Source organism: Oncorhynchus nerka, linkage group LG11, assembly GCF_034236695.1.
Source record: "Oncorhynchus nerka isolate Pitt River linkage group LG11, Oner_Uvic_2.0, whole genome shotgun sequence".
In the NCBI taxonomy this organism is placed as follows: Eukaryota; Metazoa; Chordata; class Actinopteri; order Salmoniformes; family Salmonidae; genus Oncorhynchus; species Oncorhynchus nerka.
The window spans coordinates 39,099,576-39,124,359 of record NC_088406.1 but is presented as its reverse complement, the minus strand read 5'-3'; the positions used below and the strand labels follow the sequence as shown (position 1 = coordinate 39,124,359).

Sequence of the window (24,784 nt, the reverse complement as noted above, 5' to 3'; positions counted from 1 at the left end):
TTAATCAATGAATAAACAACCAACTCAACCCTTTAAAGATGTTTAATATCAGGTATTACCATTTACAGTCAGAAAATAGGTAGAGTAAACATTGAGAAGGCTCATACATTCAAACAAAATGGTCATCCTGTTAAACAGAAAACGACCAGAAATACTATGTAGCCTTTTGCTATTTAACAACAATTACATTCAGAGTGTTTGATACCTTTGAATCATTGTTGGGACCAAATATAGGTTTCGATTCCTGATAGCATGGTATTTGTATAGCCTAGCGGTCTCTAATGCAAGCAAGGCGGAGTGCAATTCCACCAATGGCAGAACATCATTATTTTACCCTCTGGTCATCAGAATATCAACTGCTCTGTTGTTAGTTGGTTTACTGTGAACATACAGATTGTCAACATGTATTTGTTTTGTCTTGGAGTGTTCTAGAATGTATTGTGAGAGTTCTAGAAGGCTTCAGATAATTACAAAAGTTCTGTAGAAGCCCCCTAAAACCTCTCTTCTATCCTCTGTATGGCTGGCCAGTGGCTTGTGGACAGTGTGTCTCCTATGGCACTTAGATCTACTGTCTCCCGCTCAACACTGTCCACAGAGCCATTACCAACCAACCAACCCTCAGACACCTGAAACCAGCAACTTTCCACACAACACCTGAAAGTCATACTCACATAGCTTCTACAACCTCAAAATAAAGTAGATCTCATGATAGATAGATGTATGTTTGCAGAAGCAGACGCTGTATATCAACTGATGATCATTAAAACCACAGTACAGTCAGTGTTCACCTGCATCCACTCACTCACACACAAAATACAAGACACTATTCATCAATTCCTCTAATGCAGCTGATGTCTGTGCAGTTATGAGAACAACAAATATATACTGAACAAAAATGTAAACACAACATGCAACCATTTCAAAGATTTTACTGAGTTACAGTTCATAGAAAGAAATCAGTCAATTGAAATGAAGTCATTAGGCACTAATCTATGTATTTCACATGACTGGGTAGGGGTGCAGCCATGGAGGGCATAGGCCCACCCACTGGGGAGCCGTGCCCCCCCCCCCAGACGATCCTTCAGGTGAAGAAGCTGGATGTGGAGGTCCTGGGATGGAGTGGTTACACGTGGTCTGTGGTTCTGAGGCTGGTTGGACATACTGCCAAATTCTCTACCATGCAGCTTATGGTAGAGAAATTAACATTCAATTCTCTGGTGGACATTCCTGCAGTCAGCATGCCAATTACACGCTCCCTCAAAACTTGAGTCATCTGTGACATTGTGTTGTGTGACAAAAGTGCACATTTTGAAGTGGGCATTTATTGTCCCCAGGACAAGGTGCACCTGTGTAATGATCATGCTGTTTAATCAGCTTCTTGACATGTCACACCTGTCAGGTGGATGGATTATTTTGGCAAAGGAGAAATGCTCACTAACAGGGATGTAAACAAATTTGTGCACAAAATTTGAGAGAAATAAGCTTTTTGTGCGTATGGAAAATGTCTGGGATTTCTTATTTCAGCTCATGAAACATGGGACCAACACTTTACATGTTGCATTTATATTTTTGTTCAGTGTATACTTCATACTTGAGCAGTTCAGTTGTGTAGTTCCAGTGGTCACCAGAATGAGTGTGAATGAGCTGGTCAGGTGAGGAAACAGGAACAACAGTCTTAGTCAGGATGATCAAAATACTGACTCATCTTTCACATTACATCACCCTCTTCCTCTTTTTACACATTCAGTTCCTCCTCTTGTTTTCCTCCCCGTTTTCCTTGTGCGTTCACACTTTGTGTGTGTGTGACTGGGTGAGTGTGTGTGTGTGTGTACTTATATGCCTCTGTGTGAGTGTCTGTGTGTTACTCCTCTGTGATGGTGTGGAGGGTACTGGGGGTCCGTAGTTCCGTTCGGACATTCCCACTGGAGATGGACCAGACGTCGCTGAGCTCTGCCGGGCAAAGGATAGGGGTTAGAGGTCAGGGGTGGGGTAGTTGAGGTTCAGGTCAGCGGTTGGTGCAGGGGTCATGTGTGGGTTGAGGTCCAATGGTTTGGGAATGGTTCATGGGAGGTTCAGTGGTTCATGCAGGTTTCAAGGGTTGAGAACCAGAGGGTTCATGGGAGGTTCATTGGTTCATGCAGGGTTCGCGAGTTGAGTGGTTCATGGGTTAAGGTCCAGAGGGAGGGAGATGAGGGTTCTAGTGGGAGACTCTGAGTGGAAGGGATTCCATCGACCCCTCCCTGACTCCACTGGATCTAAGGCACAGACAGAACACAGAATCATTTACTCCGGCATTCCAAGTCAAATATCAAATCATCCTGGAGGTGCACGGCTGTACACTGCCTTAAAAATGCACCAACATACTGCCTCTGATGAAACAGGCTTTTTCATGTTATGTGTCCAACAAACTAGAGGGTTAGAACACCACGGGCATTGAGCAGAGATTATTTTAGAATTGAATGTCAGAAACAAACAGCTAATCCAGCTCATAAACTGTACAGATATGCAAGAGATTAAAATGTCGGTGTGCTTTTTAGTATATGCCCCTGTGTTTCCACAAGTAGGAGACTAGTCCAATGGGAGAGGGCTACAGTGATGTACAGTATTTACTATGATATTGTTGTTGTCCTTACCGGTCCGGAACTTGCTATAAGGCCCTGTCTTGTGTGTCTGCCGACTGCCTGACCAGAAGTGTAAGCCTCGCTCACGCCACCTGTAGGACAGGGAGAAATAGCACACTTCACACACACACACATACAGACACACCTTACAGACACACCTATACCTAACTAACCCATTATATTTTCCACTGAAATCATCTCACTCACACACCTTTGACATGTATGTAGAAACGTGTGAACTCACCAGTGGAATATGAAGATGCAGACGATAAGAGCAGCAGAGACCAGGTCAGTCAGAACCCACATCACACTGTACTGCTCTGGAGTCTGTAAGGGTTGGGAAACACATGTGAAGACATTAGTGTGTGTTTGTGCGTGCGTCTCACCATAACGAGAACGTGTGTGTGTGTGTGCCTCCCATGTTGATTAGCAGTGTGTGTGTGTGTCACAGGAGGCTGCTGAGGGGAGGACGGCTCATAATAATGGCTGGAACGAAGAAAATGGTGTGTGTGTGTGTGTGTCTAACCACAAGGAGCAGCGGTGTGTGTGTGTGTGTGTCTCACCACAAGGAGCAGAGATGTGTGTGTGTGTGTGTCTCACCACAAGGAGCAGAGGTGTGTGTGTGTGTCTCACCACAAGGAGCAGAGGTGTGTGTGTGTGTGTGTGTCTCACCACAAGGAGCAGAGGTGTGTGTGTGTGTCTCACCACAAGGAGCAGAGGTGTGTGTGTGTGTCTGTGTGTGTCTCACCACAAGGAGCAGAGGTGTGTGTGTGTGTCTCACCACAAGGAGCAGAGGTGTGTGTGTGTGTCTCACCACAAGGAGCAGAGGTGTGTGTGTGTGTCTCACCACAAGGATCAGAGGTGTGTGTGTCTCTCACCACAAGGAGCAGAGGTGTGTGTGTGTGTCTCACCACAAGGAGCAGAGGTGTGTGTGTCTCTCACCACAAGGAGCAGCGGTGTGTGTGTGTGTCTCACCACAAGGAGCAGCGGTGTGTGTGTGTGTCTCACCACAAGGAGCAAAGGTGTGTGTGTGTGTGTCTCACCACAAGGAGCAGAGGTGTGTGTGTGTCTCACCACAAGGAGCAGAGGTGTGTGTGTCTCACCACAAGGAGCAGAGGTGTGTGTGTGTGTCTCACCACAAGGAGCAGCGGTGTGTGTGTGTGTCTCACCACAAGGAGCAAAGGTGTGTGTGTGTGTCTCACCACAAGGAGCAGAGGTGTGTGTGTGTCTCACCACAAGGAGCAGAGGTGTGTGTGTCTCACCACAAGGAGCAGAGGTGTGTGTATATCTCTCAGCAGCATGTTGTTGGTGGTAACAGAGGATGCTCCACTGCACCAGGCCAGAGAGTAGAGCCACGGCTGGTTCACTACATACAGGTTCACACTGATGTTCACCGACCTGTACTTACTGAAACACACACATTCATGGTGGGTGAGGAGTGAGACGTTTTCTAGTACATCATGTGTGTGTGGGTGTGTACCTGATGTGTTGTAGAGACATGGTGCTGTAATGCAGGTTGAGGGAAGTGATGTGGTTGTCCTGTAGTTCCTGAATAGAGGCAGTCTGTCCGGCTGTCTGTTGCAGCTCTGGATCCACCTGCTGTATCTCCCCTCTCTGATCTGATGGCAGCCACAGCACCTACACACACACACACACACACACACTCTTTAAAAAGTCTGTCCCTTATAAGAGCATGGCGGCAGGCCTTTCTAACATGGTCCTGTAACATGGTCCCCCCCCATCACCCCCCAGCCACACACATACTTGGCTGGAGTTGATGTGTGTGTGTATGAGGTCGAGGGTGATGTTGAGGTAGTTGTCTCTATAAGGGTGTCCAGGAGGAGGCCGTCTCAGGTCAAACAACACTGTCCTGCCCGTCCGATTCGCTACGTCCAGAACTTCAGCCAGGGAGGGAACAGTCTGGTTGGCAGCTAGCGCTCGCTGCTCTGGAGACAGAGAGGACACCGTGCCAAAAGGATCCCACTGGGAGGGAGAGGGGGGGGCGGAGAGAGAGAGATGTATAAAGCGGTCTGTAATACAGCTACTAACTAACCCATGGCGCTGAAGTCAGCTACTGTGTGTGTGTGTGTTTGTGTCTCCATTCAAAAGTGTGAGTGTCCTTACAGAGAGGAACCAGGCCCCAGCGTTGAGCAGCTGTACATCAGACCAGGTGAACAGGGCAGCAGGTGTGTGTGTTCTGTTAGGAAACACCTCCTCTACGTTAGTGGTCCTCTGCAGGGTGAGGTCATGCATCACAAACGGAACGCCATCAGCACTAGGAGAGAGAGAAGGGGGAGGGGAGAGATTTGGTGCTGCCGTTCACATAGTCAAGACAGACATGTGTGGCAGGTCTCAGGTGAAGATTCACTAGGTCTGCTAGCTAAGGTCCTGCTAACAGGCCCGTTTCAAATGCATGTACTATTTTAAATCTTTCAAATACTTTGAGCGTTTGCTTTAGCCTTCCTGGAGTGCCTGATGGGCGGTTCCATTACACCAGGCTAACTCCATTACACCCTCCCAGCTTCTCAAACCCAGCTAAAGTACCTGAAATGATTTGAAATAGTATTTGAGTCCAGGTCTGCGTCCTACATGCTAATGCTAAAGGCCACATAGAGAACACAGCCAGCGCCAGGCTAGCAGGCCTGGACAGGAGTACTAACCTCTAACTGGATTAGTTAGGCTGTAATCCCATTAACTGTGAGGAGTGGAGGGACGCTAACGCTAATGTCTGATCTCTAGGATTAGTACAAGGCTGCCAGGACAGGACAAGTTAGGACAGGGGTCAAAGCTAGCCAGGACACGGGGCTATTACAGGGATCAGAAGGGGACAGACAAACAAAACAAGACAGAGAGGGGTGTGTACCTTATAGTGATGTCAGTCTCCAGCCCGTCCACTCCAGCCTCCACTGCACTCTCAAAGGACATTAGAGTGTTCTCTGGAGCAAGCTGTTAGAGGACAGACAAGCACGAACACACCAAGGTCTGTGAGCGGAGCGAGGAGCAGAGCGTTCCCAATTTGACTGGAGCCTGGTGCGAGATTCCTAAAGGCTGGAGCGTCAGCCTTCTCGACAGCTCCAATTTGGTCTCCAGTAGCACTCACCTCACCAGCTGAGGGCATTCCCGGCCCAGCATGCATTTGTAGTCTACTTGTGTGCTGCTATATCCCCTTGCTTTAGCTACTGTCATTGAGTTCACTAAATATTTTCATAAAGAAACTGATAAAACACACAAGTGCTAAATCAATGTGACTAAATCAATGTGACAAAGATGAGGACCAAGAACAAGAGAGGGAGTGAGGTGATGTAGTGTCCATAATTAAATAATAATTGTGGAATCTGAAAAGAAAGGTATCCTGAAGCATGATGGTGTACATACTACGTGCACATGCTAAAAGAAAAGAACGAGGTGGATAGATAACTAAGTGTGTCATTGTAACAAAGTATTTATGAACTAAACATCAGATCTCTTAAATGTTGCGTTCATTTCCGTTTTATTATCTACACAATAGGCCATAATTGATTTTGACTCAATAGGCCATAATTGATTTTGACTCAATAGGCCATAATTGATTTGGACTCAATAGGCCATAATTGATTTTAACTCAATAGGCCATAATTGATTTTGACTCAATAGGCCATAATTGATTTTGACTAAATAGGCCTTAATTGATTTTGACTCAATAGGCCATAATTGATTTTGACTCAATAGGCCATAATTGATTTTAACTCAATAGGCCATTATTGATTTTGACTCTATAGGCCATAATTGATTTTGACTCTATAGGCCATAATTGATTTTGACTCTATAGGCCATAATTGATTTTGACTCTATAGGCCATAATTGATTTTGACTCTATAGGCCATAATTGATTTTGACTCTTTGGCCATAATTGATTTTGACTCTATAGGCCATAATTGATTTAGACTCTATAGGCCATAATTGATTTAGACTCTATAGGCCTGGCATATTGCCACTGTCAAGGAGCTTTCCATACTGATTTGGTTATTTTGCCTAAAATCCTACCTATAGGAACATAAAAACAACAACTCTGCATCTCTGCCCAGCCTGTCAAGAGCAGCCAAAAGGGTGTTAAACATCCCCAGTGGCTCTGCAAGTGTGGAGGGGATATTCTCCACTGCTGACCGGCTCCCCAGGCACCGTCACATGAGCCTTAAGACACAGACTCTGGCCAATCTCATGTTTCTAAAAATCAATTCAAAGGCACTGTAGACTGACCCTAATAAGGCATTTTTCATTTAAGTTCTAAGTTACAGCCTATATGCACAATTTATAGACTATAATGATTTAATAAAACAAAATGTTGTTTAAATGCTGATGTAATGTATTTCTTTGTAGAATAGTCTTTAATATGAATAAGTCTTTAAAATTAATATGACATGTAGCCAATTTGAAACGATGTTCGCTTCTTTCATTTACCTTTTCATGTTAATTCAAATACTTTTCATTCAAATCCATGTGGTTTGGTTTCAACACGTAAAAAACAATCGTTAGGTCCAAGTAGTCATAAAAATAGATGGGTGTTGATTCAATTGTGATTTTAATGAATAGAGCGAATTTGGTATGGCAGATTTTTTTTCATGTGAGTGCGGAGCGTTTTTTTAGCAGAGCGGTAGAAAAGGACATGGAGCGCCGGAGCGGAGCGGTTTTTAGCAGAGCGGTAGAAAAGGACAGAGCACCGGAGCGGTTTTTAGCAGAGCAGTAGAAAAGGACATGGAGCGCCGGAGCGGTTTTTAGCAGAGCGGTAGAAAAGGACATGGAGCGCCGGAGAGGTTTTTAGCAGAGCGGTAGAAAAGGACATGGAGCGCCGGAGAGGTTTTTAGCAGAGCGGTAGAAAAGGACATGGAGCGCCGGAGCGGTTTTTAGCAGAGCGGTAGAAAAGGACATAGAGTGCCGGAGCGGTTTTTAGCAGAGCGGTAGAAAAGGACATGGAGCGCCGGAGAGGTTTTTAGCAGAGCGGTAGAAAAGGACATGGAGCGCCGGAGCGGTTTTTAGCAGAGCGGTAGAAAAGGACATGGAGCGCCGGAGCGGTTTTTAGCAGAGCGGTAGAAAAGGACATGGAGCGCCGGAGCGGTTTTTAGCAGAGCGGTAGAAAAGGACATGGAGCGCCGGAGCGGTTTTTAGCAGAGCGGTAGAAAAGGACATGGAGCGCCGGAGCGGTTTTAGCAGAGCGGTAGAAAAGGACATGGAGCGCCGGAGCGGTTTTTAGCAGAGCGGTAGAAAAGGACATGGAGCGCCGGAGCGGTTTTTAGCAGAGCGGTAGAAAAGGACATAGAGCACCGGAGCGGTTTTTAGCAGAGCGGTAGAAAAGGACGAAAAGGACATGGAGCGCCGGAGCGGTTTTTAGCAGAGCGGTAGAAAAGGACATAGAGCGCCGGAGCGGTTTTTAGCAGAGCGGTAGAAAAGGACATAGAGCACCGGAGCGGTTTTTAGCAGAGCGGTAGAAAAGGACGAAAAGGACATGGAGCGCCGGAGCGGTTTTTAGCAGAGCGGTAGAAAAGGACATGGAGCGCCGGAGCGGTTTTTAGCAGAGGGGTAGAAAAGGACATGGAGCGCCGGAGCGGTTTTTAGCAGAGCGGTAGAAAAGGACATGGAGCGCCGGAGCGGTTTTTAGCAGAGCGGTAGAAAAGGACATGGAGCGCCGGAGCGGTTTTTAGCAGAGCGGTAGAAAAGGACGGAGAGGTTTTTAGCAGAGCGGTAGAAAAGGACATGGAGCGCCGGAGCGGTTTTTAGCAGAGCGGTAGAAAAGGACATGGAGCGCTGGAGCGGTTTTTAGCAGAGCGGTAGAAAAGGACATGGAGCGCCGGAGCGGTTTTTAGCAGAGCGGTAGAAAAGGACATGGAGCGCCGGAGCGGTTTTTAGCAGAGCGGTAGAAAAGGACATGGAGCGCCGGAGCGGTTTTTAGCAGAGCGCTGGAGCGGTGCGCGAGATTTCCAATACAAGGGCATCAAAGTAAAGTACATTTTCCAGTGCCAGACTTTATTCTAATCAGGAACTGAGTCTCTTCTCTGACTCTCTAAAGTAACATCAGGCCAGAGCCTCTGTGTTAAAGTAATGCCACTGGATTTACCATGGGAACGTTTCTGTGCCATACTGTATCTTGTGTGTTGTATTGATTGATAGTGATAATATTGATAATGATGGTATTGATAGTGATAATATTGATAATGAAGTTATTGATAGATGATAATGTTATATATATATAGTGATAATATTGATAATGAAGTTATTGATAATGATAATGTTGATAATACTGTTATATATAGATAGTGATACTATTGATAATAATGTAATATATAGATAGTGATAATATTGATAATGATGTCATTGATATATAGATATGTACCATGGGAGCTCCTCTGTGTCCGAGGAGTGTTGGTTTTGGCCCCAGGGTTCCAGCTTCTCTGATGCAGGAGAATACATGGCCAGAGGAACCAGGTACAGACTGAACAATACACCCAGGTACACACCCAACAGACACACCTGATGCACTAGAGAGAGAGAAAGAGAGAGAGCAAGAGGGCGAGAGAGCCATAGAGAGCAAGAGAGCGAGAGAGCCATAGAGAGCAAGAGAGAGCGAGAGAGCCATAGAGAGCGAGAGAGTGAGAGAGAGCCATAGAGAGCGAGAGAGCCATAGAGAGCGAGAGAGCGAGAGAGAGCGTGACCATATTTCACAACAACCTCATACTGGAACAGGCTCTCTAGCAGAGATCCAGTGTTCTAATTCTAGTTATACAAGTCTTAATGATGAAATCAGAGCTTAAAGGGGCAATCTGTGATTGCTACATCCATTTTTATTTACCCATTGATTTATTGAATGATTTATGAATGCCTCATGAATGTATAAACACTTGGTCTATGAATCTGGTAAGAGTGGTTACATTTCTCCAGCCCCATCCCGTAGCTGTTTACCACAATAGGTGACGGGAGTCGTTTGTTATTGTGTGAACCGCAGATTGCCCCTTTAAATCAGACTACTGTACACCTGACACAGCTTAAGTGTGTGTGTGTCATTATCCTCCACAGAGAGGCCAGACATGAGTCAGCTAGTCCACCTACAGCTTCACGTCAACACGACAACTCAGAACAGTGACCATGGAGATGACAGAGAAACAAGAGAGAGCGAGAGATAGAGGGAAAAAGAGAGAGAGAAAGCGAAGCACAGAGTGTGCGTCATCAAATCAAATTTCATTTTCACATACACATTTAGCAGATGTTATTGCGAGTGTAGTGAAATGCTTGTGTTTCTAGCTCCAACAGTGCAGTAATATTTAACAATTCACAACAATCCACACAATGCAGTGTCTATGTCAGGTTTACAACTCTGAAAAGTTTCTTCTAAGTCTCAGTCAACAGGGGTTGCGTTCTTCTGCTCAGATGTTGCATGCGTCAACCAATGGTTGTGTGCCACATCCTTGACCGTGCAGTTGGACACCAGGTTGCTATAACATAGATGTGGTTAGCTGATACGTAAAATACCTATCCAGGCTTTGAAAAATCTGGCATTTGTCCGGAACGACTGAGCAGGGGAACACGACCAGAAACTGGACTTGTTTTACAGCAGCCAATCGGAGCACTTACCTCTCTTGTTCATGCGAAAAAAGTGCAGCGCTATTGGCCAGGACAGGAGAGTCATAAATAAAACCCCGCCTACATGAAGAAAGGGGGCTGTGACCTAGGCAATAGAGAAGGGGAGACAGCGAAAGGTTCATATCACAATGCAGACAACTGAACATACACATTTCACATTGTCACTTTGGGTCGCTTGATTTTATTGGTCTGTGTATGTGTGAGTGACAGCTAGACTAGCCAACCTGCAGGGAGAGGAGGAGGGTCTTCCACTCTTTACTCCACACCTCAGACAGAACAGCCGTGGCACTGACAGCGAATGCCAGGGTCACCACAATCCCCATCTAACACAGAAAAATATCAAAGGACTAATCAACATATGTGTCATCCAGATCAGTCTGTGCTTCTTCACAGATGATGTGTGTGTGTGTGAATTAGAGGCTGCTGCCCTATATACATATACTTGAAATCACTGGCCACTTTAGTCATTGGAACACTAGTCACTTAAATAATGTTTACATATTTTGCATTACTCATCTCATAAGTATATAATGTATTATATTCTACTGTATCTGAGTCTATGCATTACTCATCTCATATGTATATAGTGTAATCTATACTATTCTACCGTATCTTAGTCTATGCATTACTCATCTCATAAGTATATACTGTATTATATTCTATTCTACTGTATCTTAGTCTATGCATTACTCATCTCATAAGTATATAGTGTATTATATTCTATTCTACTGTATCTTAGTCTATGCATTACTCATCTCATAAGTATATACTGTATTATATTCTATTCTACTGTATCTTAGTTTATGCTGCTCTGACATTGCTCATCCATATATTTATATATTCTTAATTCCATTCCGTTACTTTAGATTGTGTGTATTGTTAGATATTACTGCCCTGTTGGAGCTAGAAACACAAGTATTTCACTACACCCGCAATAACATCTGCTAAACATGTGTATGTGACAAATAAAATGTGATTTGATTTGACTGTGTGCTGTACTCCATGGAGGATGGGAGATACCTTGTGACTCCAGTGAAGGTACAACCTCTGTCCCTCAGACAGTAAACACACTGCCAGTACCTGCAAGACACCAACATAGAGATGTAAATGAACAGAGCAGCAGTAGTACAGTGGTAATGTAGTAGTACTGAAGAGAGCAGCAGTAGTACAGTGGTAATGTAGTAGTACTGAAGAGAGCAGCAGCAGTACAGTGGTATAGTAATGTAGTAGTACTGAAGAGAGTAGCAGCAGTACAGTGGTATAGTAATGTAGTAGTACTGAAGAGAGCAGCAGTAGTACAGTGGTATAGTAATGTAGTAGTACTGAAGAGAGCAGCAGTAGTCCAGTGGTATAGTAATGTAGTAGTACTGAAGAGAGCAGCAGCTGTACAGTGGTATAGTAATGTAGTAGTACTGAAGAGAGCAGCAGCAGTACAGTGGTATAGTAATGTAGTAGTACTGAAGAGAGTAGCAGCAGTACAGTGGTATAGTAATGTAGTAGTACTGAAGAGAGCAGCAGTAGTACAGTGGTATAGTAATGTAGTAGTACTGAAGAGAGCAGCAGCTGTACAGTGGTATAGTAATGTAGTAGTACTGAAGAGAGTAGCAGCAGTACAGTGGTATAGTAATGTAGTAGTACTGAAGAGAGCAGCAGTACAGTGGTATAGTAATGTAGTAGTACTGAAGAGAGTAGCAGCAGTACAGTGGTATAGTAATGTAGTAGTACTGAAGAGAGCAGCAGCAGTACAGTGGTATAGTAATGTAGTAGTACTGAAGAGAGCAGCAGTACAGTGGTATAGTAATGTAGTAGTACTGAAGAGAGTAGCAGCAGTACAGTGGTATAGTAATGTAGTAGTACTGAAGAGAGTAGCAGCAGTACAGTGGTATAGTAATGTAGTAGTACTGAAGAGAGCAGCAGTAGTACAGTGGTATAGTAATGTAGTAGTACTGAAGAGAGCAGCAGCAGTACAGTGGTAATAGTAGTACTGAAGAATGTAGTATAGTACTGTAGTACTGAAGAGTAGCAGCAGTACAGTGGTATAGTAATGTAGTAGTACTGAAGAGAGTAGCAGCAGTACAGTGGTATAGTAATGTAGTAGTACTGAAGAGAGCAGCAGCAGTACAGTGGTATAGTAATGTAGTAGTACTGAAGAGAGTAGCAGCAGTACAGTGGTATAGTAATGTAGTAGTACTGAAGAGAGTAGCAGCAGTACAGTGGTATAGTAATGTAGTAGTACTGAAAGGAGCAGCAGCAGTACAGTGGTATAGTAATGTAGTAGTACTGAAGAGAGCAGCAGCAGTACAGTGGTATAGTAATGTAGTAGTACTGAAGAGAGTAGCAGCAGTACAGTGGTATAGTAATGTAGTAGTACTGAAGAGAGCAGCAGTAGTACAGTGGTATAGTAATGTAGTAGTACTGAAGAGAATAGCAGCAGTACAGTGGTATAGTAATGTAGTAGTACTGAAGAGAGTAGCAGCAGTACAGTGGTATAGTAATGTAGTAGTACTGAAGAGAGCAGCAGTAGTACAGTGGTATAGTAATGTAGTAGTACTGAAGAGAGCAGCAGTAGTACAGTGGTATAGTAATGTAGTAGTACTGAAGAGAATAGCAGCAGTACAGTGGTATAGTAATGTAGTAGTACTGAAGAGAGTAGCAGCAGTACAGTGGTATAGTAATGTAGTAGTACTGAAGAGAGCAGCAGTAGTACAGTGGTATAGTAATGTAGTAGTACTGAAGAGAGTAGCAGCAGTACAGTGGTATAGTAATGTAGTAGTACTGAAGAGAGCAGCAGTAGTACAGTGGTATAGTAATGTAGTAGTACTGAAGAGAGTAGCAGTAGTACAGTGGTATAGTAATGTAGTAGTACTGAAGAGAGTAGCAGCAGTACAGTGGTATAGTAATGTAGTAGTACTGAAGAGAGCAGCAGTAGTACAGTGGTATAGTAATGTAGTAGTACTGAAGAGAGTAGCAGTAGTACAGTGGTATAGTAATGTAGTAGTACTGAAGAGAGCAGCAGTAGTACAGTGGTATAGTAATGTAGTAGTACTGAAGAGAGCAGCAGCAGTACAGTGGTATAGTAATGTAGTAGTACTGAAGAGAGCAGCAGTAGTACAGTGGTATAGTAATGTAGTAGTACTGAAGAGAGCAGCAGTAGTACAGTGGTATAGTAATGTAGTAGTACTGAAGAGAGCAGCAGCAGTACAGTGGTATAGTAATGCAGTAGTACTGAAGAGAGCAGCATTAGTACAGTGATATAGTAATGTAGTAGTACTGAAGAGAGCAGCAGTAGTCCAGTGGTATAGTAATGTAGTAGTACTGAAGAGAGCAGCAGCAGTACAGTGGTATAGTAATGTAGTAGTACTGAAGAGAGCAGCAGGTAGTACAGTGGTATAGTAATGTAGTAGTACTGAAGAGAGCAGCAGTAGTACAGTGGTAATGTAGTACTAATAGTACAGTGGTATAGTACTGTAGTACTGAAGAGAGTAGCAGCAGTACAGTGGTATAGTAATGTAGTAGTACTGAAGAGAGCAGCAGCAGTACAGTGGTATAGTAATGTAGTAGTACTGAAGAGAGTAGCAGCAGTACAGTGGTATAGTAATGTAGTAGTACTGAAAGGAGCAGCAGCAGTACAGTGGTATAGTAATGTAGTAGTACTGAAGAGAGCAGCAGTAGTACAGTGGTATAGTAATGTAGTAGTACTGAAGAGAGTAGCAGCAGTACAGTGGTATAGTAATGTAGTAGTACTGAAGAGAGCAGCAGTAGTACAGTGGTATAGTAATGTAGTAGTACTGAAGAGAGTAGCAGCAGTACAGTGGTATAGTAATGTAGTAGTACTGAAAGGAGCAGCAGCAGTACAGTGGTATAGTAATGTAGTAGTACTGAAGAGAGTAGCAGCAGTACAGTGATATAGTAATGTAGTAGTACTGAAGAGAGCAGCAGTAGTACAGTGGTATAGTAATGTAGTAGTACTGAAGAGAGCAGCAGCAGTACAGTGGTATAGTAATGTAGTAGTACTGAAGAGAGCAGCAGTAGTACAGTGGTATAGTAATGTAGTAGTACTGAAGAGAATAGCAGCAGTACAGTGGTATAGTAATGTAGTAGTACTGAAGAGAGTAGCAGCAGTACAGTGGTATAGTAATGTAGTAGTACTGAAGAGAGCAGCAGTAGTACAGTGGTATAGTAATGTAGTAGTACTGAAGAGAGCAGCAGTAGTACAGTGGTATAGTAATGTAGTAGTACTGAAGAGAATAGCAGCAGTACAGTGGTATAGTAATGTAGTAGTACTGAAGAGAGTAGCAGCAGTACAGTGGTATAGTAATGTAGTAGTACTGAAGAGAGCAGCAGTAGTACAGTGGTATAGTAATGTAGTAGTACTGAAGAGAGTAGCAGCAGTACAGTGGTATAGTAATGTAGTAGTACTGAAGAGAGCAGCAGTAGTACAGTGGTATAGTAATGTAGTAGTACTGAAGAGAGTAGCAGTAGTACAGTGGTATAGTAATGTAGTAGTACTGAAGAGAGTAGCAGCAGTACAGTGGTATAGTAATGTAGTAGTACTGAAGAGAGCAGCAGTAGTACAGTGGTATAGTAATGTAGTAGTACTGAAGAGAGCAGCAGCAGTACAGTGGTATAGTAATGCAGTAGTACTGAAGAGAGCAGCATTAGTACAGTGATATAGTAATGTAGTAGTACTGAAGAGAGCAGCAGTAGTCCAGTGGTATAGTAATGTAGTAGTACTGAAGAGAGCAGCAGCAGTACAGTGGTATAGTAATGTAGTAGTACTGAAGAGAGCAGCAGCAGTACAGTGGTATAGTAATGTAGTAGTACTGAAGAGAGCAGCAGGTAGTACAGTGGTATAGTAATGTAGTAGTACTGAAGAGAGCAGCAGTAGTACAGTGGTATAGTAATGTAGTAGTACTGAAGAGAGCAGCAGTAGTACAGTGGTATAGTAATGTAGTAGTACTGAAGAGAGTAGCAGCAGTACAGTGGTATAGTAATGTAGTAGTACTGAAGAGAGCAGCAGTAGTACAGTGGTATAGTAATGTAGTAGTACTGAAGAGAGCAGCAGCAGTACAGTGGTATAGTAATGTAGTAGTACTGAAGAGAGCAGCAGTAGTACAGTGGTATAGTAATGTAGTAGTACTGAAGAGAGCAGCAGTAGTACAGTGGTATAGTAATGTAGTAGTACTGAAGAGAATAGCAGTAGTACAGTGGTATAGTAATGTAGTAGTACTGAAGAGAGCAGCAGTAGTACAGTGGTATAGTAATGTAGTAGTACTGAAGAGAGTAGCAGCAGTACAGTGGTATAGTAATGTAGTAGTACTGAAGAGAGCAGCAGTAGTACAGTGGTATAGTAATGTAGTAGTACTGAAGAGAGCAGCAGTAGTATAGTGGTATAGTAATGTAGTAGTACTGAAGAGAGTAGCAGCAGTACAGTGGTATAGTAATGTAGTAGTACTGAAGAGAGCAGCAGCTGTACAGTGGTATAGTAATGTAGTAGTACTGAAGAGAGCAGCAGCTGTACAGTGGTATAGTAATGTAGTAGTACTGAAGAGAGTAGCAGCAGTACAGTGGTATAGTAATGTAGTAGTACTGAAGAGAGTAGCAGCAGTACAGTGGTATAGTAATGTAGTAGTACTGAAGAGAGCAGCAGCATTAGCATATAATTCATATAGTGATAGTACTATAGTTCTCACCAGCAGCAGAGCAGCAGCAATATAATAGTAGTAATAATATTATAGTAATAGTATTAATACAAGTATAGTACGTAGTATGTATGTATAGTATGTATAGTAGTATTACTAGTTCTCACCAGCAGCAGAGAGATGTAGGAGAAACGGGCAACAGTAGTTGCACAGTAGTAGTAACAGTAGAAATAGTACAGTAATATCAGTAGTATACGTATAGTAGTATTTATAGTAGTAGTTCTAGTTCTCACCAGCAGCAGAGAGATGTAGGAGAAAAGAGCAGCAGCAACAACCAGCAGCACCAGAGACCAGGGGAACCAGAATCCCAGAGTCTCAAAGTTAAACCTGCAATGCATACATATACTGTAGTACAATCTGTGCATGTGTGGTGTGTGTGTGTGTGTATATATGTGCGTGTGGTGTGTGTGTGTCTGTGCGTGCATGCTTGCTTGGTGTGTGTGTCGTACACATGTGTTTGTGTGTCGTGCATGCGCGTGACCCACCAATCAAAATCATTGTAATCGTTGTGAGCCTGGCTCCAGAAGTAGAGGAACAGAGAGGAGAGGAGGAAGGTCAGGACCAGAAGGACCACGCTCCCACACTCCACCTGGAGGAGAGAGAGAAGGAAGAAGAGAGGGGGGGAGAGAGAAGGGAGAGGGGATGAGAAGGGGAGAGACACGAGGGGGGATAGAGGGAGAGTGGGGGGTCAGAGAGAGAGAGGCAGTCAAAGAGAGAGAGAGAGAGTAATTGTTCCTATAAAGGGTTAGATCAGTAACATTAACAACATACACTGCAGTTGCAGTATGTCAGCAGAGAGAGAATCAATACTCAGCACGTGCCCAGTCCACTCTGCACTATCAGCAAACTCACCACACACTGTTTCAGATAACGATCTAGCTTAAGTCAGTGTTTCAGATAACGTTCTAGCTTTAGTCAGTGTTTCAGATAACGTTCTAGCTTTAGTCAGTGTTTCAGATAACGTTCTAGCTTTAGTCAGTGTTTCAGATAACGTTCTAGCTTTAGTCAGTGTTTCAGATAACGTTCTCGCTTTAGTCAGTGTTTCAGATAACGTTCTAGCTTAAGTCAGTGTTTCAGATAACGTTCTAGTTTTAGTCAGTGTTTCAGATAACGTTCTAGTTTTAGTCAGTGTTTCAGATAACGTTCTAGTTTTAGTCAGTGTTTCAGATAACGTTCTAGCTTAAGTCAGTGTTTCAGATAACGTTCTAGCTTAAGTCAGTGTTTCAGATAACGTTCTAGCTTTAGTCAGTGTTTCAGATAACGTTCTAGCTTTAGTCAGTGTTTCAGATAACGTTCTAGCTTTAGTCAGTGTTTCAGATAACGTTCTCGCTTTAGTCAGTGTTTCAGATAACGTTCTAGCTTTAGTCAGTGTTTCAGATAACGTTCTAGTTTTAGTCAGTGTTTCAGATAACGTTCTAGCTTAAGTCAGTGTTTCAGATAACGTTCTAGCTTTAGTCAGTGTTTCAGATAACGTTCTCGCTTTAGTCAGTGTTTCAGATAACGTTCTCGCTTTAGTCAGTGTTTCAGATAACGTTCTAGCTTAAGTCAGTGTTTCAGATAACGTTCTAGCTTTAGTCAGTGTTTCAGATAACGTTCTAGCTTTAGTCAGTGTTTCAGATAACGTTCTAGCTTTAGTCAGTGTTTCAGATAACGTTCTAGCTTTAGTCAGTGTTTCAGATAACGTTCTAGCTTTAGTCAGCGTTTCAGATAACGTTCTAGCTTTAGTCAGTGTTTCAGATAACGTTCTAGCTTAAGTCAGTGTTTCAGATAACGTTCTAGTTTTTGTCAGTGTTTCAGATAACGTTCTAGTTTTAGTCAGTGTTTCAGATAACGTTCTAGCTTTAGTCAGTGTTTCAGATAACGTTCTAGCTTTAGTCAGTGTTTCAGATAACGTTCTAGCTTTAGTCAGTGTTTCAGATAACATTCTCGCTTTAGTCAGTGTGAGCACCTTGCTGCAGAACAGTCTATTTATTTTCTACAACAACACACTCACTCATCACACACTGCAAGCAAGGCAGTGACTCCTTGGGCTAAACACCATGAGAGATGATTGACATCAGGAAAAGAGTGGCTATCAGCTGATCAGAGCGAATTATGATATAAATATTCTAGCTAGCTAGTTAGCTAAGCAGTCGAAACAAACATGTTTTTACTTGATTTGAGTTTATTCTGCTGCTGACATTTTCCTCTTACTAACAAGCAGTCGAATTGTCCCAATCTTTGTCTCGAACAGTATTCAAGTCTCCCCGGTCGGCGCCCACAGACAGTGGTCACTGCATGCAAGTCAGACACAAGTGCGCTCTAAGAGCGGGAAGACAGGGAGGGGGGTAATTATGTGAGATTCAAGAGCTTATGAAATAACCTAATTTAATGTTACATTTCATATTAAAACAACAAAAGACTCAAAATAAAATTGAAAAGTAGGCTAATTTGTCAACAACAACAAAAAAATCCACAGAGCTGCAAAGACACTTTTTCACAGAAGGGCACTGGTTGAACCCTACCTGTGCACGTGCCTGAGTCTGTGTGTGTGTGTGCGAGCGTGCTTCTCTGTGTGTGTGTGTGTATGAGTGCGAGCGTGCTTCTCTGTGTGTGTATGTGTATGTGTGCGAGCGTGATTCTCTGTGTGTGTATGTGTGTGCGAGCGTGCTTCTCTGTGTGTGTATGTGTGTGTGTGCGAGCGTGCTTCTCTGTGTGTGTGTATGTGTGTGTGTGCGAGCGTGCTTCTCTGTGTGTGTGTGTGCGTGCGAGCGTGCTTCTCTGTGTGTGCGTGTGCGTGCGAGCGTGCTTCTCTGTGTGTGTATGTGTGTGTGTGCGAGCGTGCGTGCGTGTGTGCTTCTCTGTGTGTGTGTGTGTGCGAGCGTGCTTCTCTGTGTGTGTGTGTGCGTGCGAGCGTGCTTCTCTGTGTGTGTGTATGTGTGTGTGTGTGCGAGCGTGCTTCTCTGTGTGTGTGTGTGCGTGCGAGCGTGCTTCTCTGTGTGTGTGTGTGTGCGTGCGAGCGTGCTTCTCTGTGTGTGTATGTGTATGTGTGCGAGCGTGCTTCTGTGTGTGTGTGTGTGTGTGCGTGCGAGCGTGCGTCTCTGTGTGTGTGTATGTGTGTGTGTGCGAGCGTGCTTCTCTGTGTGTGTGTGTGCGTGCGTGCTTCTCTGTGTGTGTGTGTGCGTGCGAGCGTGCTTCTCTGTGTGTGTGTGCGAGCGTGCGTGTGTGCTTCTCTGTGTGTGTGTGTGTGTGTGTGTGTGCGAGCGTGCTTCTCTGTGTGTGTGTGTGCGTGCGAGCGTGCTTCTCTGTGTGTGTATGTGTGTGTGTGCGAGCGTGCGTGCGTGCGTGCTTCTCTGTGTGTGTGTGTGTGTGTGTATGTGTGCGAGCGTGCTTCTCTGTTTGTGTGTGTGCGTGCGAGCGTGCTTCTCTGTGTGTGTGTATGTGTGTGTGTGTGCGAGCGTGCTTCTCTGTGTGTGTGCGTGCTTCTCTGTGTGTGTGTGTGTGCGAGCGTGCTTCTCTGTGTGTGTGTGTGTGTGTGTGTGTGTGTGTGCGTGCGAGCGTGCTTCTCTGTGTGTGTGTATGTGTGTGTGTGCGAGCGTGCTTCTCTGTGTGTGTGTGTGCGTGCGAGCGTGCTTCTCTGTGTGTGTGTGTGCGTGCGAGCGTGCTTCTCTGTGTGTGTGTGCGAGCGTGCGTGTGTGCTTCTCTGTGTGTGTGTGTGTGTGTGTGTGTGTGTGTGTGTGTGTGTGTGTGTGTGTGTGTGTGTGCGTGCTTCTCTGTGTGTGTGTGTGTGTGTGTGTGCCTGTGTATAGGCTACCCTGCTGCAGCAGCACTCCCCAGGCTGAGACTTGGCCCTCTGGTAGCGTCTCCATTGACAGCCGTACAGACCAGCCAGACACGACACAAACGGCTGGTGCTCATACCTGGATAAAATCACAATAATACTAAGATATAATACAATACACAAGAATATAATACAATATTAATATAATATCACCTGGGAACAACACACTATAATACTATAACAATACTATTCTACCTGTTAACGACAGCTAATACTATAGTACTGTATCATCTATCAATTAGAAGGGAATCTTCATCACAAGAAACACACACACGTGCATGTCACGCCCTGACCTTAGTTATCTTTGTTTTCTTTATTATTTTGGATAGGTCAGGGTGTGACAAGGGGTGGTTTGTTGGGTTTTTGTCCTGTCTAGGGTTTTTGTATGTTTATGGGGTTGTTTACTAGTCTAGGTGTTTTGTATGTCTATGGTTGCCTAGATTGGTTCTCAATTAGAGGCAGCTGTTTATCGTTGTCTCTGATTGGGAACCATAAGTAGGCAGCCATATTCCTTGGGTGATTGTCTATGTTTAGTTGCCTGTGTCAGCACTATTATTATAGCTTCACGTTCGTTTTTTAAGTTTGTTTAAGTTTCTTCGTTTCATTAAAGAAGATGTATTCTCATCACCATAACGAACGTGACCGTGAACACACACAGACACTAGTAGTTTACCTCTGCAGCAGCTGCCGCCGCACCACCTTTAGCTTCCCCAGCTTCGGACTGGACACGGACCCTCACCCGCAGCCTCACCTACAGCCCCGCATCCCAGAGACAAAAGGGAAAGAGAGGATGAGAGACAGAGAGGAAGGGAAGGAGGGAGAGACAGACAGGGGACAGAAAAGACTGAATGGAGACTGTCTTTGGTCCCAGTAGTTTTTCGGTATTGAAGGAGAGCTGTGGAATGAAAAAGAGAGAGAGAGAGAGAGAGATGGGAGCATAAAGGGACAATCTGTGATTTCTACATAAATATTTGGACTTTAAGATGTATGATATTTAACAATTGATTTCTTCTAACTTCTAAATGCCTTAGGAGTTTAGTTCACTGTCATACCCAATCACAACCAAAAATATAAGCTTAGAGATATCAGCTGTAACACCGAGAGCTGGTTGCATCACTGCCTGGTACGGCAACTATTTGGCCTCCGACCACAAGGCACTACAGAGGGTAGTGCGTATGGCCCAGTACTTCACTGGGGCTAAACTGCCTGCCCTCCAGGACCTCTACACCAGGCGGTGTCAGAGGAAGGCCCTAAAAATTGTAAAAGACCCCAGTCATAGACTGTCCTCTCTACTACCGCATGACAAGCAGTACGGGAGCGCCAAGTCTAGGACCAAAAGGCTTCTCAACAGTTTTTACCCCAAAGCCATAAGACAGGTAATCAAATGGCTACCCGGACTATTTTCATTGTCCCCCCCCCCCACCACCAACCTCTCTTTTTCGCTGCTGCTACTCTCTGTTTATCATATATGCATAGTCACTTTAACTATACTACCTCAATTAGCCCAACTAACCGGTGCCCCCACACATTGGCTATCTGGACTATCTGCATTGTGTCCCGCCACCCACCGCCCACCAACCCCTCTTTTATACTACTGCTACTCTCTGTTTATCATATATGCATAGTCACTTTAACCATATCTACATGTATATACTACCTCAGTTAGCCTGACTAACCGGTGCCTGTATATAGCCTCACTACTGTATATAGCCTCACTACTGTATATAGCCTCACTACTTTATATAGCCTTGCTATTGTTATAGCCTCACTACTGTATATAGCCTTGCTACTGTTATAGCATCTCTACTGTATATAGCCTCTCTACTTTATATAGCCTTGCTACTGTTATAGCCTCTCTACTGTATATAGCCTCTCTACTTTATATATCCTTGCTACTGTTATAGCCTCACTACTGTATATAGCCTTGCTACTGTTATAGCCTCTCTACTGTATATAGCCTCTCTATTTTATATAGCCTTGCTACTGTTATAGCCTCTCTACTGTATATAGCCTCTTTACTTTATATAGCCTTGCTACTGTTATAGCCTCTCTACTGTATATATCCTCACTACTTTATATAGCCTTGCTACTGTTATAGCCTCACTACTGTATATAGCCTTGCTACTGTTATAGCCTCTCTACTGTATATAGCCTCACTACTTTATATAGCCTTGCTACTGTTATAGCCTCACTACTGTATATAGCCTTGCTACTGTTATAGCCTCTCTACTGTATATAGCCTCTCTACTTTATATAGCCTTGCTACTGTATATAGCCTCTACTGTATATAGCCTCTCTACTTTATATAGCCTTGCTACTGGTATAGCCTCACTACTGTATATAGCCTTGCTACTGTTATAGCCTCTCTGTATATAGCCTCTCTACTTTATATAGCCTTGCTACTGTTATAGCCTCTCTGTATATAGCCTCTCTACTTTATATAGCCTTGCTACTGTTATAGTCTCTCTGTATATAGCCTCTCTACTTTATATAGCCTTGCTACTGTTATAGCCTCTCTACTGTATATAGCCTCTCTACTTTATATAGCCTTGCTACTGTATATAGCCTCTACTGTATATAGCCTCGCTACTGTTATAGCCTCACTACTTTATATAGCCTTGCTACTGGTATAGCCTCACTACTGTATATAGCCTTGCTACTGTTATAGCCTCTCTGTATATAGCCTCTCTACTTTATATAGCCTTGCTACTGTTATAGCCTCTCTGTATATAGCCTCTCTACTTTATATAGCCTTGCTACTGTTATAGCCTCTCTACTGTATATAGCCTCTCTACTTTATATAGCCTTGCTACTGTATATAGCCTCTACTGTATATAGCCTCGCTACTGTTATAGCCTCACTACTTTATATAGCCGTGCTACTGTTATAGCCTCTCTACTGTATATAGCCTCTCTACTTTATATAGCCTTGCTACTGTATATAGCCTCTACTGTATATAGCCTCACTACTGTTATAGCCTCACTACTTTATATAGCCTCTACTGTATATAGTCTTGCTACTGTTATAGCCTCACTACTGTATATAGCCTTGCTACTGTTATAGCCTCTCTATTGTATATAGCCTCGCTACTGTTATAGCCTCACTACTTTATATAACCTCTCTACTTTATATAGCCTTGCTACTGTATATAGCTTCTACTGTATATAGCCTCGCTACTGTTATAGCCTCACTACTTTATATAGCCTCTCTACTTTATATAGCCTTGCTACTTTATATAGCCTCACTACTTTATATAGCCGTGCTACTGTATATAGCCTTGCTACTGTATATAGCCTTGCTACTGTTATAGCCTCACCACTTTATATAGCCGTGCTACTGTATATAGCCTCACTACTGTATATAGCCTCTCTACTTTATATAGCCTCGCTACTGTTATAGCCTCTCTACTTTATATAGCCTTGCTACTGTTATAGCCTCACTACTTGATATAGCCTCTCTACTGTATATAGCCTCTCTACTGTATATAGCCTTGCTACTGTTATAGCCTCACTACTTGATATAGCCTCTCTACTGTATATAGCCTTGCTACTGTTATAGCCTCACTACTTTATATAGCCTCTCTACTGTATATAGCCTTGCTACTGTTATAGCCTCACTACTTATATAGCCTTGCTACTGTTATAGCCTCACTACTTTATATAGCCGTGCTACTGTTATAGCCTCACTACTTTATATAGCCTTGCTACTGTTATAGCCTCAATACTTTATATAGCCTCTCTACTGTATATAGCCTTGCTACTGTTATAGCCTCACTACTTTATATAGCCGTGCTACTGTTATAGCCTCGCTACTTTATATAGCCTTGCTACTGTTATAGCCTTACTACTGTTATAGCCTCGCTACTTTATATAGCCTCACTACTGTTATAGCCTTGCTGCTGTTATTTTTCACTGTCTTTTTACTGTTGTTTTTATTTCTTTACTCATCTATTGTTCACCTAATACCTATTTTTTACTTTAAAATTGCACTGTTGGTTAGGGCCTTTAAGTAAGCATTTCACTGGAAGGTGAATACCTGTTGTATTCAGGGGCAAGTGACAAATAAACTTTGATTTGATATTAAGACTAGGGAAAGAGATTAGGGTAAAAATAGGATCCGTTTTCTCCAGAGCGCTGAAGGCCTACTACCTATCAGACAATCAGATAATCAGGCTAGCCAAACAGAACACAAACTATCTACCTTCCTCTATTTGCTTTCATTTTGGACATTTAGCGTACAGTTAGTGGATTAAAATGTAGTTGACTAAAGTTCAATCAGGAAGGCTGGTCTGAATGCTTGTTTAACTTAATCCATTTAGCATAACATAAATCACTGTTGTTTCCTATTCTACGAATACAAACATATCATCAGCATAGCCTCTCATTTCTTTACCTCTTTCCATACTAACCATTCACCTATTTACATTATAGCCTATAAGCACGGCACAATAATGCACATTCCTCATGCTAGCTGTTTAACCTATGGGCTCACTCTTGCAATTATCACCTTCCTCTCTCAACAAACGGGCGTAAATCATGGGATGTATTTATATGTACATTTACTCATGTTCTCTCACTTGCTCTCTTTCAGCACCATCCACCTCCCCACCACCAGCGGCTATAATAACAAGGGCCATAATTGGAACTCCTTTCACCCAGCGGGGTGGTTTCGATGCCAGGAGTCCTGCATAGGGCTACCTGCCATCACATCATCTGTCGACGAGGCCATTCCCCAAACTATTGAATAAAATGTCATATTGCTGTCCGTCTTTATTGTTTGTTCAGTTAAGCCTGTACTCCATTGAGCGAAGGTACACACATCTACAGTTGAAGTCGGAAGTTTATACACCTGAGCCAAATACATTTCAACTCAGTTTTTTTCACAATTCCTGACATTTAATCCTAGTACAAATTCCTTGTCTTAGGTCAGTTAGGATCACCACTTCATTTTAAGAATGTGAAATGTCAGAATAATAGTAGAGAGCATGATTTATTTCAGCTTTCATTTCTTCCAGTGGGTCAGAAGTTTACATA

The 24,784-nt window shown here is 43.3% G+C and overlaps 1 pseudogene; it reads right to left on the bottom strand.

Annotated features, from left to right (window-relative positions):
- Positions 1-27: 27 nt before the first annotated feature.
- Positions 28-24,479, bottom strand: LOC115137784 (glycerophosphodiester phosphodiesterase domain-containing protein 5-like; annotated as a pseudogene).
- Between the last annotated feature and the right edge of the window lie 305 nt (positions 24,480-24,784).